General features: G+C 46.4%; 1 protein-coding gene across 2 annotated transcripts in view; it reads left to right on the top strand.

The window, feature by feature from the left end:
• Positions 1 to 2,471: 2,471 nt before the first annotated feature.
• The window catches only part of SLC24A3 (solute carrier family 24 member 3), a 220,803-nt gene continuing 211,268 nt past the window's right edge, over positions 2,472 to 12,006 (top strand). For both annotated transcript variants that reach the window (XM_026060212.1, XM_026060213.1), the window contains exon 1: positions 2,472 to 2,496. The gene's annotated coding sequence lies outside the window, so the exon portion shown is untranslated. The remainder of the gene's footprint in view (positions 2,497 to 12,006) is intronic.

Genomic DNA, 12,006 nt, shown 5'->3' on the forward strand with positions numbered 1-12,006 from the left:
CTTCCCTTGACTTTGCTCCCACAAAACTATCTCAGGCAGCTCCCCAAACCCCAATCTGTGTCTGGTTCTGATTTCTCTGTGAGGAGGAGCAGGATTAACTCAGAGGACCCTGTTTGCTCACATGCTCTGCGATCATCTGCCAGTCCCCAGTGTCCTTTCAAACCGAGATCCTCAGAATAGGTACCCCGACCTGTTCCTAACCTTCTTCTAAAGCATTTGTAAATCTCCCTGCCCATCTCCATTCCTCATTATGGGTGGCCTCTACCTGAGCAGTTTGTCCCTTTCTTTCCTGGTTACCAGATTAATTTCTAGATATATTTACTTCCTTTTAATAAATATCAGAAAAAGATGTCCTGGGGCTTCTGTATATATTTGTCTGTAATTAAGGTAGGATTAATCGCTTAAAATTGTTTTTTAAGGGACTGTTATGAGATCAGCAGATAGGAGCATGGGATAAAATGCATAATGAATACATCATGCTATAAATAATGGACGGAGCCAGCGCACAGGCATCCCTGAAAGGTAATAGCTCTTTCAATATTTAATAAAGGAGGTACCATAGGGAGAACACTGTATGTCACTAAGGTAATTTTCAGCCTGGCTTGCTGATACATTCATCAGTCTGAGGGAKAGCAAAAACCTGCATGCAGCTCGGACTCTTAGTTGTCCCAGTTCGTGGTAATAACAGAGAAATATTTGTGGGCTGGAGAACTGGTAAGAAGGGGTGATGCTGAGGGTTGATCAGAGAGGGGGTGCTCCTGGCACCTGGAAGGTTTGTTAGAACTAGTGCTTTGCTCTTTTTTTTTTTAACGTGGAGTTACAGATCCAGCAGCATCTGAAGTCTTGTACTTATGTCCACTTTGTAGAAGAACCAGGCTTTGCTGGTCTTGGGGCCCCTTCGCTTGCAGCTAGCTTGCTGGCAAGCAGCAGAGCGAGGTGGGGAGTGAAGAACCATAACCCCCCTAAAAAAAAAACATCCAAAGCCTTGTGTGGGGGGTGCAGGCCTTTACAGCTTTTCTTTGAACTGCTCCTTGTGATTGCTTCTACAGCTGCTGCTGCTCTGTGCTAATTTTAGCCAGGTGCATTCAGGAAGGGAATTAAGTTGCATGGAAGAAGAAGGCAAAGCATCACTTAGCAGGCCAGTGGCCACTCTTCAGAGAGCTCTTCTCTGGGATGAAAATTGAGCCTCATGGGTCTTTTCCTGAATGGATACAGAAAAAGGGGAACTACTGCCCATCTGCCAGCCTGAAACTTTTAGAGAGCAAATCCAGATGCGGTATTGTACAAGAGAGTTAAATGCTAGAGTTGAAACCTCTGAGGCTGAGGCCTTGTTGCCGTGTTGTGAAGTGCCTAGCATGTTTCCAGCACCAAGTAAGCAGTAAATTATAATGATTAAACAAATAGCAGTTACAGATTTACGTAGCGTTGTTCCAGAGAAACACGGGGGAAAGGAGTTATACAGCAAAGGGAAGGGAGAAACAGTCTTTGTAATGTGAAAAACATGTTTGTATTGAAATTGGACTCAAAAGCTCCCTCTTCCCTCTTGCTTGTTTATTTTTTTGCAAGATCCTTTTTTCCTTATCTCTGGTTGAGAAAAGCATGAAAAAACCCTTCTTCTGCTGTTTTCTCATGCTTACCCTATCATCAGCGTGCTCTGGTGTTTAGATATCAGACTGGGAGCCGGGGCTTATGACATTCTTCCTTTTCTTTCCCCCTGAAAGGGGTGGCTTATTTTTRGTGCTCGCAACACCCTTCTCGCTGGAGGGGACGCAGCAGGCCTGYTGCACGCATCATCCATCCATGGGAGGATCGTGCTCGCTGGGGGAGCCGTCTCTGCGCTTACTCTTTGTACGTGATTCTGTAACGTGGATCTGGACCCTCAGGACTCCTCTCCGTACCTGCTCTTTGCTGCCTGGGTGCAGCGTGGAAAACGCACGTCTTTCCGGTGCGTAGACCTGCCTGGCCGCTGATTGCGCCTTTGCCCCCCTTGGTTTTGGCACGTTTCGGTGCCGCCGTTTTTACGAGTTTGCGCTGTTTGCGCTCTCTGGAAGCGGAGGCGGGTTTGTGCACGCCGGCTGGGCGCGTGCCGTGCCCGGCTGCAGGGAGCTCGTCGCGGGCGTCGGGAGATGGGCGCCGCTTGCAACGCCGGCGGTGCCGCTTCGGGCTCGTGCGCGCGCAGCCGCGGGCGCCGCGGAGACCGCTGCGCTCTTGCGCCTGCTCGGTTCTCGCCGGGACGTGGCTTTGAGGCGTGCAGCCCTCTTTGCTGGCGTTTACCTCCAGCCTTGGCCTCATCGAGTCCTTCCCTGCGTGCATGGCCTCCCTCTGGGTGGGAGAAGCAGGTGCAAACTGCACTCCGTCGGGTTGCGGTTTCATTTAAGTGCCCTTCCGTCTTGCAGGGAAAACGTTGGGCAACTTGCTATGAAATTTGTGCTCGCTGAATGCAGCCTGTGCTTTTGCACCAATACCTCCAGTCATCTGCGCTTTTTAAAAATCAAAGTGAGTAATGTGCGTGCATATAACACCCCTGTGATAAATTGCATTTGAACAGTTATGCGGGTCTAACTCAGTTGATAACTCTAAGCCAGTCCACATTTTTTTTGTATGATTGCCATTTTGCAATGTGCCGTGTTTATTTGTATTATGGTAGGAATTCACCAGGGCTCCTTTGTGCTGTGACTCCTTTATGGACGTGAAGGAGCTGGGTTAAATCTTTTGCATCAATTATTATTATTTAAAACAATGCTGATTATGCAAGCAAATCTACAGGGGTGGGTGGTTTTTTTTGTTTGCTACTTTGGAGAGCTGCAATTTTTTATTCCAGCACCTCTTCAGGATTTGTTTTTTTTTTTTTTTTTTTGGACTAAATTTTGTTCTACAGAGTTACTTTTAGCTAAAAGTGGAAAAGAGGACAACCCAAACCAAAATGAAACGCTTCATTCCAAGTTGACTAAAACATTTAATCTGACCCAAAATAGTCTTTCCTCCCACCATGTCAGCTCAAAATTAGGGGGAAAAATACACTGGTGTGGGGGGAGGGAGCAGTGAATGTTCAGTGGCTAAACTCCCCTCCTCTCCCCCCTCACCCGAAAAATCCAAGTATTTGCCCACCTGTCACATGGACTTGCAATACGACTCCTTTTCCACCCCTTTTAAAAGTAAATGCCTTCTCTGGAGAATTACCGTCTTACTGTGTGACATTGTTCAAGCCTTCCAGGAAAAAAAGGGATCTGCTGGATAGCAGTGAGGAGCTTAATCACTGCTTTCCCAGCCATATGTGGCCTTGATTTCCCAGTTCAGGCAGCCACAGGGTCTTGGAACTACATAAAAAGTAGCACTGTTACTGACAGAAAATCAATTTTAGACTATTTTTAGAAGCCTTTAATAATTTATGACTGCTATTTTTTCCTTGCTGCCTACCATAACTAAAGAAAACCGTGATGTGCGGGTGACCTGCGTGACTCGTGGTGCAACCACCTGCAACACGGCTCTCCCCAAAGTCGCTCCAGTAAAATGGCTTATCGCTGCAGTTCTTGCGTGTCGTTTCCTCGCCGTTGATCTGAAGCCAGAGGGAACTTTTGGTTGGTTTCGCTGGGCTTTGGATGCAGCCCGCGCTTTGGACAGTGGCCTGGGAAGATTTTGAACAGAGCGTTTTTAGATGGCCGGGAGTAGGGAGACACGGAGAATTGCGTCGAGAAGGTTACTGATGTAAGAAGGGAGCTCAGAGAGAATTTTAGTGAAATACAGAAAAAGGAAACAGCAGCCTGGGAGTCCGATTGCGTTTGGGGATTGTCCAGAGCCCATTGCTGGGAGCGGAGCAAGGAGCCTGGCTGAGAGGGAGCTAAGATCAGGGAAGGAATTGCTCTGAGAAGGTGCTAGGGAGGGGGGGATTTACTGCCCATCTTCCTTTTATGCCTCTAAAAACTTCCTCTGTAATTTTAATTCCCTCTAGTAGGAAAAAAAAAAATTGTTGGCATCTACACCAAGGTAATGCAAAGGACGCTGCTCCGTCTATCCCTAAAATTCATCTCTACAACCGCCCCAAAAGCAGGGGAGACAAAAAGCATGCTTTGCTGGCCATAAATAATCAATGGTACCGTTTTTGGGAACATCACGGGGTAGATGAAGCAGGCAATCACTCTGCCAGCAAAGATGTACTTTACCAGGGGTGCAGGCAAAATTATGCCTGGTGGTCAGCGGCTGCCAAGCGTCAGCGATGATATCAACAGCGTTCAGATCTGTTTGTAAAAGGTGAATCGTTAATGAGATTAATGTGCTGGTGGAAGCATTAAGATTCCCCCGAGGAAAAAAAAAAGTAATAGAGAATGAGGCTAAAAATACTAGAGTGCTGCTATAGTGGGAAACTTCCACCTTGAGCATCGCGTGGTTTCAGCGGGGGCAGAGTGGAAGGTCCAAGGAAGAACAGTGAAAATGATTTGAGGCACGAAAAGATTTTTTTTTTACAAGAAGAACTACGCTGTTTAGTTCAGAGAGGAGCTGAATCACAGGAGACGTGATAGATTAAAAAAGAATGGTATTTTTTAGGGGCTGAATTGTTTGTTTTGCCCTTACTAGTAAAGCAAGAAGGCTCTGGCCGATTTAACGGACACACTGTTATGAATAATGAAGCAATTTTCTGGACAAACTGTTAAAGCATAATAAAGGAAACCTGGGATAATCTCATATCCTRTATAGCTGTTTGACACAAGATACTAAGCTGGAAATCTTACTTCAGTTCATTTAACTAAGCTTAAACCACCGCTGTTCAGGATGGTGGAGAAGTGCGTGCAGAAATCCACGGGTTTCAGAGGAATCTGTGCACTAACTAAAAGATAAGTGTTGGTCTAAAAAGGAGGTATTTTACTGAAATGGTGGACTTAGGCCTGAAAAGAGCTAGCTTTTTATTGAGTAGTTGCTGTTAAAAATCTCCTGTTTATTTGTAAATAAAAACCCATATCAAAATGGTTATTTAATAATAAAATGTTACAGAGCACATGAATTTAGAGAAAAACCAATCTTCTTCCATGCTTTCTTGCTAATGAAAGAGATTTTTTTCAACTAAATCCTCCTCTTTTTTCTTGAGGAAAAAGTGCTTTCCTTTTGGCAAAATATATTTGGCTATAACCTTTGTGGGGGGGGGGAATACTGGGAACACGTGCAGTTTGTATAGACAGTTACTTAAASTCACTTTTGGGGAGACTTCTCGATTTTTAAGGAAGCGAGAAAGGACGAGCGTGCTCAAGGTTAAAACGCCTCCTCTTTTGCTAGCTGAGCTGCTGATTTCCGAACATCTTTGCTAATCGGGACGCACGATTCCCGCGGCGGGGGGTCTCCGTCGCTGACGTCGAAACGCACCGCGGGGCACGTCGTTCCTGCGCCTCCCTGGTGTCCCTTTTAATGTAATGGGTTTAGGTCCTCACGACTTCGGCAGCGGTGACTAAGAGCGCTAACGCTGACAAGGAGAGAAGAAAACTGCTTTTTTCCCATTGGGTTAGTGGGCGTGAGAAGACGTGTGGATGCCTTAGCAGCAAAACTGTTAGTTTGCATTGCACCCCGTCTAGATTTCAGTCCGTGCTCCATATTATGGCAGTATCTTCCTAAATATTGCTGCTTCCGCCGTGATTGCGTTTTAGGTGCTGCATCTCTGTTGTGCCAAGAACCGTACAAACGCGCAGGAAGAAACAGGCCTCGTACAGAGCTGAAGCAGGTGAAGGATGAAGCTGTTAACGGAGACCRAGAGCGTTTGGTGAAGGTCCCGCAGCGAGTTTGCGACAGGGTGGGAATTAAACTTTGCTCCCTTAAATCGTTGCCTCGTGCTCTGGCTAGAGGCTCCGATACGCGCTTGTTTTACCTTTGCTTTTCCCAGTCCTGGAGGGGAGTTTTGATGGTTTGTCTCCCTAAATGATGCAAGTAGGAGGTTTTTGCCTTTTGCAAAGATACGTGACCGTCATCTGCGCTTTGCTAAGCAAAGTGCTGCAGATGATATGAAAGCTGCGCGTGCTTTCGGGCCGCGGTGCGTGCAGAGCATCCCCTGCACGACCAGAGCCGCGTGCGGTGCCACGAGCGCACCCAGGGGAAGCCAAATGAAACACCAAGGAGGGGGGAAAGCTGGTTTCAGAGAAAACCACTGCACGAAATATTCTTTCAGATTGAAAGACAGATGAGCTTCAACATCCACCTGTCTGATATTGGCATTGCTGATCAGAAAGGTGGGTGTCATGGAAAGGGGAGTTCACCTGCTTTTCCTAAACAGCATTCCTCCTCGCTGACTCTCCTGTGCCAGTTGCCAGATGTTCTGGGTGGAGTGAGTTCATTTACATGTCACCCCTTAATCAGAGATGCCTCTCTGGAGTTCAGTGGGTTAACACCAGCATCTAGCTTGGCAGGACCATTATCTGGAAGCAGCTGAAAGCTTTATGTGCAATCTTAATGCCATGGGTGGATTTTTCCAAAGCACTGGCTGACCTAAAAGTTTTCCTTGACTTCAGGATGGGAGTAGGGGAAGACTCAAACGGCATGCATGTGAAAATTTCATTTTCATTTGGTAGGTAGCTGTACAGAGTTGTGTTTGGGGGTTTTTTTGTTTTGTTTTTTGTTATTGCTCTTTGTTTTTAAGCCCAAACTCACCATGTTGACAGGTCTTCATGCTGTGCTGTGGGAGTAGTAGAATGAGTTGTCATTAGGCCTTAAGAGCATGCTCTGGTCTTCCTACCTGCAGCTGAGCCTAGAAGGTTCCTGCCCAGCTGTTGCTTATACAGCAGATGGTGGCTGGGAAGGCCAGAAGGATCTTTGAGCTGCTGATGTTTTGTGTGCTCTCTGCCAGGAGAAAGGTGGTAAGCCTCTGCCTGGAGGCATGCAGGAGTAGTGTCTGACTCGTCTTTGGAGACCTGTAAGCCATGAGGGTAGGTGCACCTGAGAGTGGAGGCTACGTAGTGCCGGGGTCATTGCTGTGTCTTCCTCAGACGGGTACCTTGTCTTCTGTCCTGCTCCTTTGAGGGTGCGCATGAGGGACGAAGGGGTGCAAAGGCAATATTTTGTCCATACCAAGTGGTGCCTTTGAGACTGGAAAAGGTTCCTGGGCTGAAAAAGTCAGAGAGCCTACCTGAGGTCTCTGAAGGGGTCTTGAGATTGGGAGAGAATAGGATATGTTTGAACAAAGACCATCTCTGCAATAATTGCTGGTATTACAAAAATAGTAATAAAAGGCAGACAAAGGTATTGGGGGTGGAGGGGAAGGGGAGAAGAGTTTTGACCTTGTTTCTGCCCCTTCGTAGCCATGAGCAAGAACTTGGATCCAGGTGTTGCTGCCTAGTCTGTGAGCAGAAAGGTGAAGTCATTTGGGGTGGGTGCTGGTGTTGTCTCCCTTGGAGCTGTTTAGCCCTGTGTAAACAAACAAATAGGGCAGAGAAAGCCTGAGAGTGACTTTCCAGAGCAGCGACTAGAACTTTGGTCTGGGTGGAGGACATCTGGGTGCTGGTCTCTGCCCCAGTTAAATTTAATTACCTCTACACAGAGGAACAGCTTCCATGGGAAAAATCTTCCCTGGGCTGTGGAGCTATGTCTTGTTAAATTGGGAGAGCCCCAATGACATTCCTGCCCTGAATTATTTAGAGAGGGGATTTGAACCTGGRTCTCCGGTGTCCCTGCTGAGAGTTTTGATGGCTGAGCCATGGAGCACCAGTGCTGCCTCCTCCTCCTTTTTTATTTTTTTATGGCTGGCACTTGAGTCACTGTGTAATGATGCCCTGAAAAAAAAAAAGAAAAATCAAAAGTGCTTCATTTGAGAAATAGTCAGAACAAAACCCATTTGGATACTCAGCTTTTTTTTTTCCCTCCTGTTCGGCCAAAATTGTTTTTTCTGACCCCCTTTGCATAAATTTCTTGAAAGCTGGAGAAGGCTCAGGGACTGGGGGTATGAGACAGTTGAGGATTATGTGCTGGCGGACAGGAGTTTGTACAGATGTGCTGGGAAGAGGGGCTGTTAGGRAAGCAGGCTGTGGGAGGTGTGTGGAGGAACGAAGAGGAAGAGAGGCAGCTCAGCTGGGCTGAGCTGCAGAAGGTTGGAGAGCCGTGTCATGTGTCCGTACCAGCTGGGAGGCAAGGTAAGAAATCCTGATGGGCCACGGAGTTGGTGGTTCCCTGGAAAAGGCACAAGGCGTGTAGGGTGAATACAGTCACAAGGGTCTGGCTGAGCTTAATGGCTGTTGGCTGGAGAGTGAGTCTTGAGAAATGAATTACAAGAGCTCGGATAGGAGAAATCCTGCAACTCTTCATCTGCCAAAGCCATCAAACTTTTTCCATGAGGATTTGCAAAAGCCGAGCGGAGAGGAGGCCTGCAGGCATGGAGCCAGATGCTGCTTGGCAGCAGGGAATCAGTCTGTGCTTCCTTATCCAGCCGCATCTCCTGTTGGGTTGCCTGCAYCACCTGAGAGATGTCCTGAGGCAGATCCCCTCCCAGCACTGGTGGGTGGTATAGGGCAGCAGAAGTCTTTCACCTTGGCATCTTCTATGAGCAGGTGCAAATRGTTAAGTCGTCATTCCTGTACTGCTCCATTTAATACCGGTCTTGCCAGGAGTCTCAAAATAGTTCTGTAAGCAACTTCTATAGATGTTTTCTTCTGCCTTCCCTTATGCGGTGGTAGGCAGCTGGTTTGTGCAGGAGTCTTCGCTTTTCCTCCTGTGCCCAGTGGGCACGTTTGCCCCGTGGCTCCTTGCAGYGTTCAGGGCAGCCTCCTAGTTGGTGTGTGCGTGTGTTCTGTGCGTCTGTCAGGTCTTAATGCTGTAGGACTTGTATTTGCAAAATAAATATAATTTCACCCCTTCTGCAACAAGCCAAGGCCCATRTAGTGCACTTGTGTTCCTACTCATGCTGTACAAGTATTAAAAATGATGGTGGCCTGGCAGATGCGCGTCCTCTGTCTTTGTGTCCCTTTCCACCTGGAGCAGTACACATGAAAACACGGCTTTGCAATCAGATATAAGGAACTGGCTGCTCTTCAAAGCCAGATGTTTTGTTTTTCCCTGAGGATGGTCTTTCCTGCTGATGATTCCAAAAGGAAAACATCTCCCAAGTCAGACTGCAATGAAAGATGATCCATTTTGAAGTGCTTATGCAATCCCAAACTTGGATCACCCTGTGGAAATCTGTAGCAGGTCCCCGATTGCCCTAGGAGAAACCAGTGCGCATGAGCTAACTGGCTGCTTACCTGCAGGATCGTGGGGCCARAAGTAGTGACCGCACAGATGTGCGGCCAGCAGAAGAGAAAAGTGAAAGGACAGCTTCACAGCRTGCTCCAATTAATTTAATCGAGCCTAGCTCCGTTAAGAGAATTAGTGTGGTCTTTCTCGAGATAGATAATTCAGCTAGTTCGGGGGGGGAAAAAAAAGTAAACCTCCAAAAAACCCAAACCACCACCATCAAAACAATAGATAAAAGGGACAGACAAGAGAGGAGGGAGGGCAAACATGTTTTAGAAAAGCTGTGCTGTTTTTGGCTCAGGCCAGCAGGATCTAGCAGTTTGCATAGAGCGTAGTTTATTGTCAGTGAGAGCCAAGGATACCTGCCAGCACTGCGAGGTCGTTAGCAGAAATGCATTATGTTTCTGAAATGCCGTAACGACGGAGCCGTCCCTTTTGGCGGCTCGGCTGGGCCGGTCTCTGGTCTGTCAGCTCTTTGCTGCTGGGGCTTGTTGCTTGCGTGCACCTTTCGTCTTCGTTAGGTTTTGGCACTTCAGTGTCATTAGGCCAGATCCTCCGCTGCTATATATCAAAAGTTCAAGGAGTTATCCTGACTTACCCCAGCTGAGCATCTGGCCTGCATGGGGTTTTTTTTGTTTTTTTTTGTTTTTTTGTTAATCTTCCCCTATTAATCCAGAGTTGTCCATTGACTCAGCCCCAGTTTGAATGAGCATAAGTCCTATGACATGCTYGTGTTGAGTTACCTCCATACCCCAGTGTGATGCTGGAGAGCTTTCCGCAACCCTTCCTCAGCAAACTTCTAGTCCCTAATTTATACCCTCACCTTCCTCTTAACTTTTTTTTTCTCCTCTCTCTTCTTGCTCCATTTGTAGGGTGACAGGCAATTTTGGAGGCTCAGATGGTTTAAATGCTAGGTTGGAGGGAGTGCCTGTTGTTGTGGTGGGTTTTTTTATTTTATTTTTTTTCTCTCTTTAAAACAGCAGCTTGGAGGGAAAGATGGTAATTCCTCTCTTCCTCAGGTGGTGGTGTTCACTTAGAGGACAGACTATATGTATTATATTAAACACTTGTCCTCGTAACTGTGAGCTCAGATTATTTGCTAAACAYACCCGAGGACACTGGAGTACTTTGGGCAGGGGCACCTGCCTGCGGTGCCTAACATGGTGAGGTCTCCTCCCCAGCTGGAGCTGCTCAGCGTTACCATACCAGGAGTAATTACAGTCATAACGAAGGGAGCAATYGCACTAATTGTTTACCCTGATAAAAAGGTAAGAAAGGGTTTTCCTCATCTGCACAGGAGTGTTGGGGACACCTGTGTGAAAGTAGGTCTTTGCTGGGGAGCTATGTGGATGAATGCAAGACTGGTAAGTCCTTGCATCCCTGTCAAGTCATGATGCCCCCTGCTAAACTGCATCACTTGGCTGCCTCCCACTTTCCAGAGATGAGTGTGGATATTCTAGCTTCATTTAGATTTTCACGTGTTGGCTATGTGAAGGCAGCCCCATGCTGTCCATGCTACAGGTGGGCAAGCAGCCCCTGAGCTCCACCGTGGTTTGCTTGGCCTCGTTGGAACGTCACCTCCAAGATCCTGCTGGCTTATTGAGGTTCCCATGGGTTAATGCGGAAAAAGAGCACGCTTCCTTGAGATCAGTGCGTAACTGAGGAATACCCGTATATTGTACGACATTACAAAATAGTACTCTTCATGCAGAATAGTGCAGGTTGGAATGTGTTTAGTCACGTGTCTACGGTGCTTCAAGCTGTAAACTTCAACCAGAGCCATCTGGAGTAGGATAAGGAATCGTGAGTTCCCACGTGAAGATCTGGGTCACGCGCTGGCTGTTCCTAGAGGTTTTGAGCAACCCGATCAGCTCTTCTTTCCACTCTATTTCATTTTTGTGATCATAAGCAGAACAGATCGGCAATCTCGCAAGAGAGCCTGTTCCCACCAGGCTGCCACCCCAGCTTGGCAGCCGCCAGAGCTCACAGCAAACAAGCGCTAATACGCTGGCTGCGTTATTTAAAGAGACAAGGCCGGTGGAAATGCGTTGTCTGCGTTGTCTTATTTGTGCTGTGAAATGCAGTACGGGCACAGAGACGGGGAAAAATTACTTGTATTCTTATTGTCCGCAGAAATATCTGTGGGAGCAAGCAGAAATAAAGCTCTCTAGAACCTGGATTCTGAGCCTGTAATTTAAAACTGGTGCTGGATAATGGGAGTTGTGGAAAATACCTTGTGGCAACATGTAGGGTTTTTTTTTTCTTTTTTTTTTTTTTTTTTTTTAAATAATACTCCCACTTTAGAATATGCTATGGAGCAGAACTTTGGAAAAAATCTTTATTGCAGCAAAGTTTTTAAAGATGTTGCAGTATTATTGTAATACAAAGCCAGCAGCATTAATAAGAAAAATGCTAACTATAAAATATATATTGGCCTAAATAAAATGACAGTATAGCTAATGCGAAATGTTTAGTAGGTTTTTTTTAAACTCAGCTGAGAAATTGAAACAAATGGCTTTGATACTTTTCTCATTAAAAATCATTAAAATTAAGCAAACATACCAATTCTGAATAACTGCATTTTCAGAAAGAAAACTGTTTTTTTTATTTTTTTTTTATTATTGTTTGTTTGTTTAAACCTTTGCTACTCATCCTTGTAAAGAAGAGTTTTGCTCAACCCCTGCCATTTTCACAGCACCTCCACGGAGCGTCAGATTTTGGTTCTATCTTTGCTGGCTGTTATTTAGTGGCTATTTAAATTAATGGATTGGGTTCTTTATTAGCGAAATAAGGACTTAGGCCGTGTAGCCT

Source organism: Apteryx rowi, unplaced genomic scaffold (genome assembly GCF_003343035.1).
Source record: "Apteryx rowi isolate R43461 unplaced genomic scaffold, aptRow1 scaffold_167, whole genome shotgun sequence".
Taxonomy (NCBI): domain Eukaryota; kingdom Metazoa; phylum Chordata; class Aves; order Apterygiformes; family Apterygidae; genus Apteryx; species Apteryx rowi.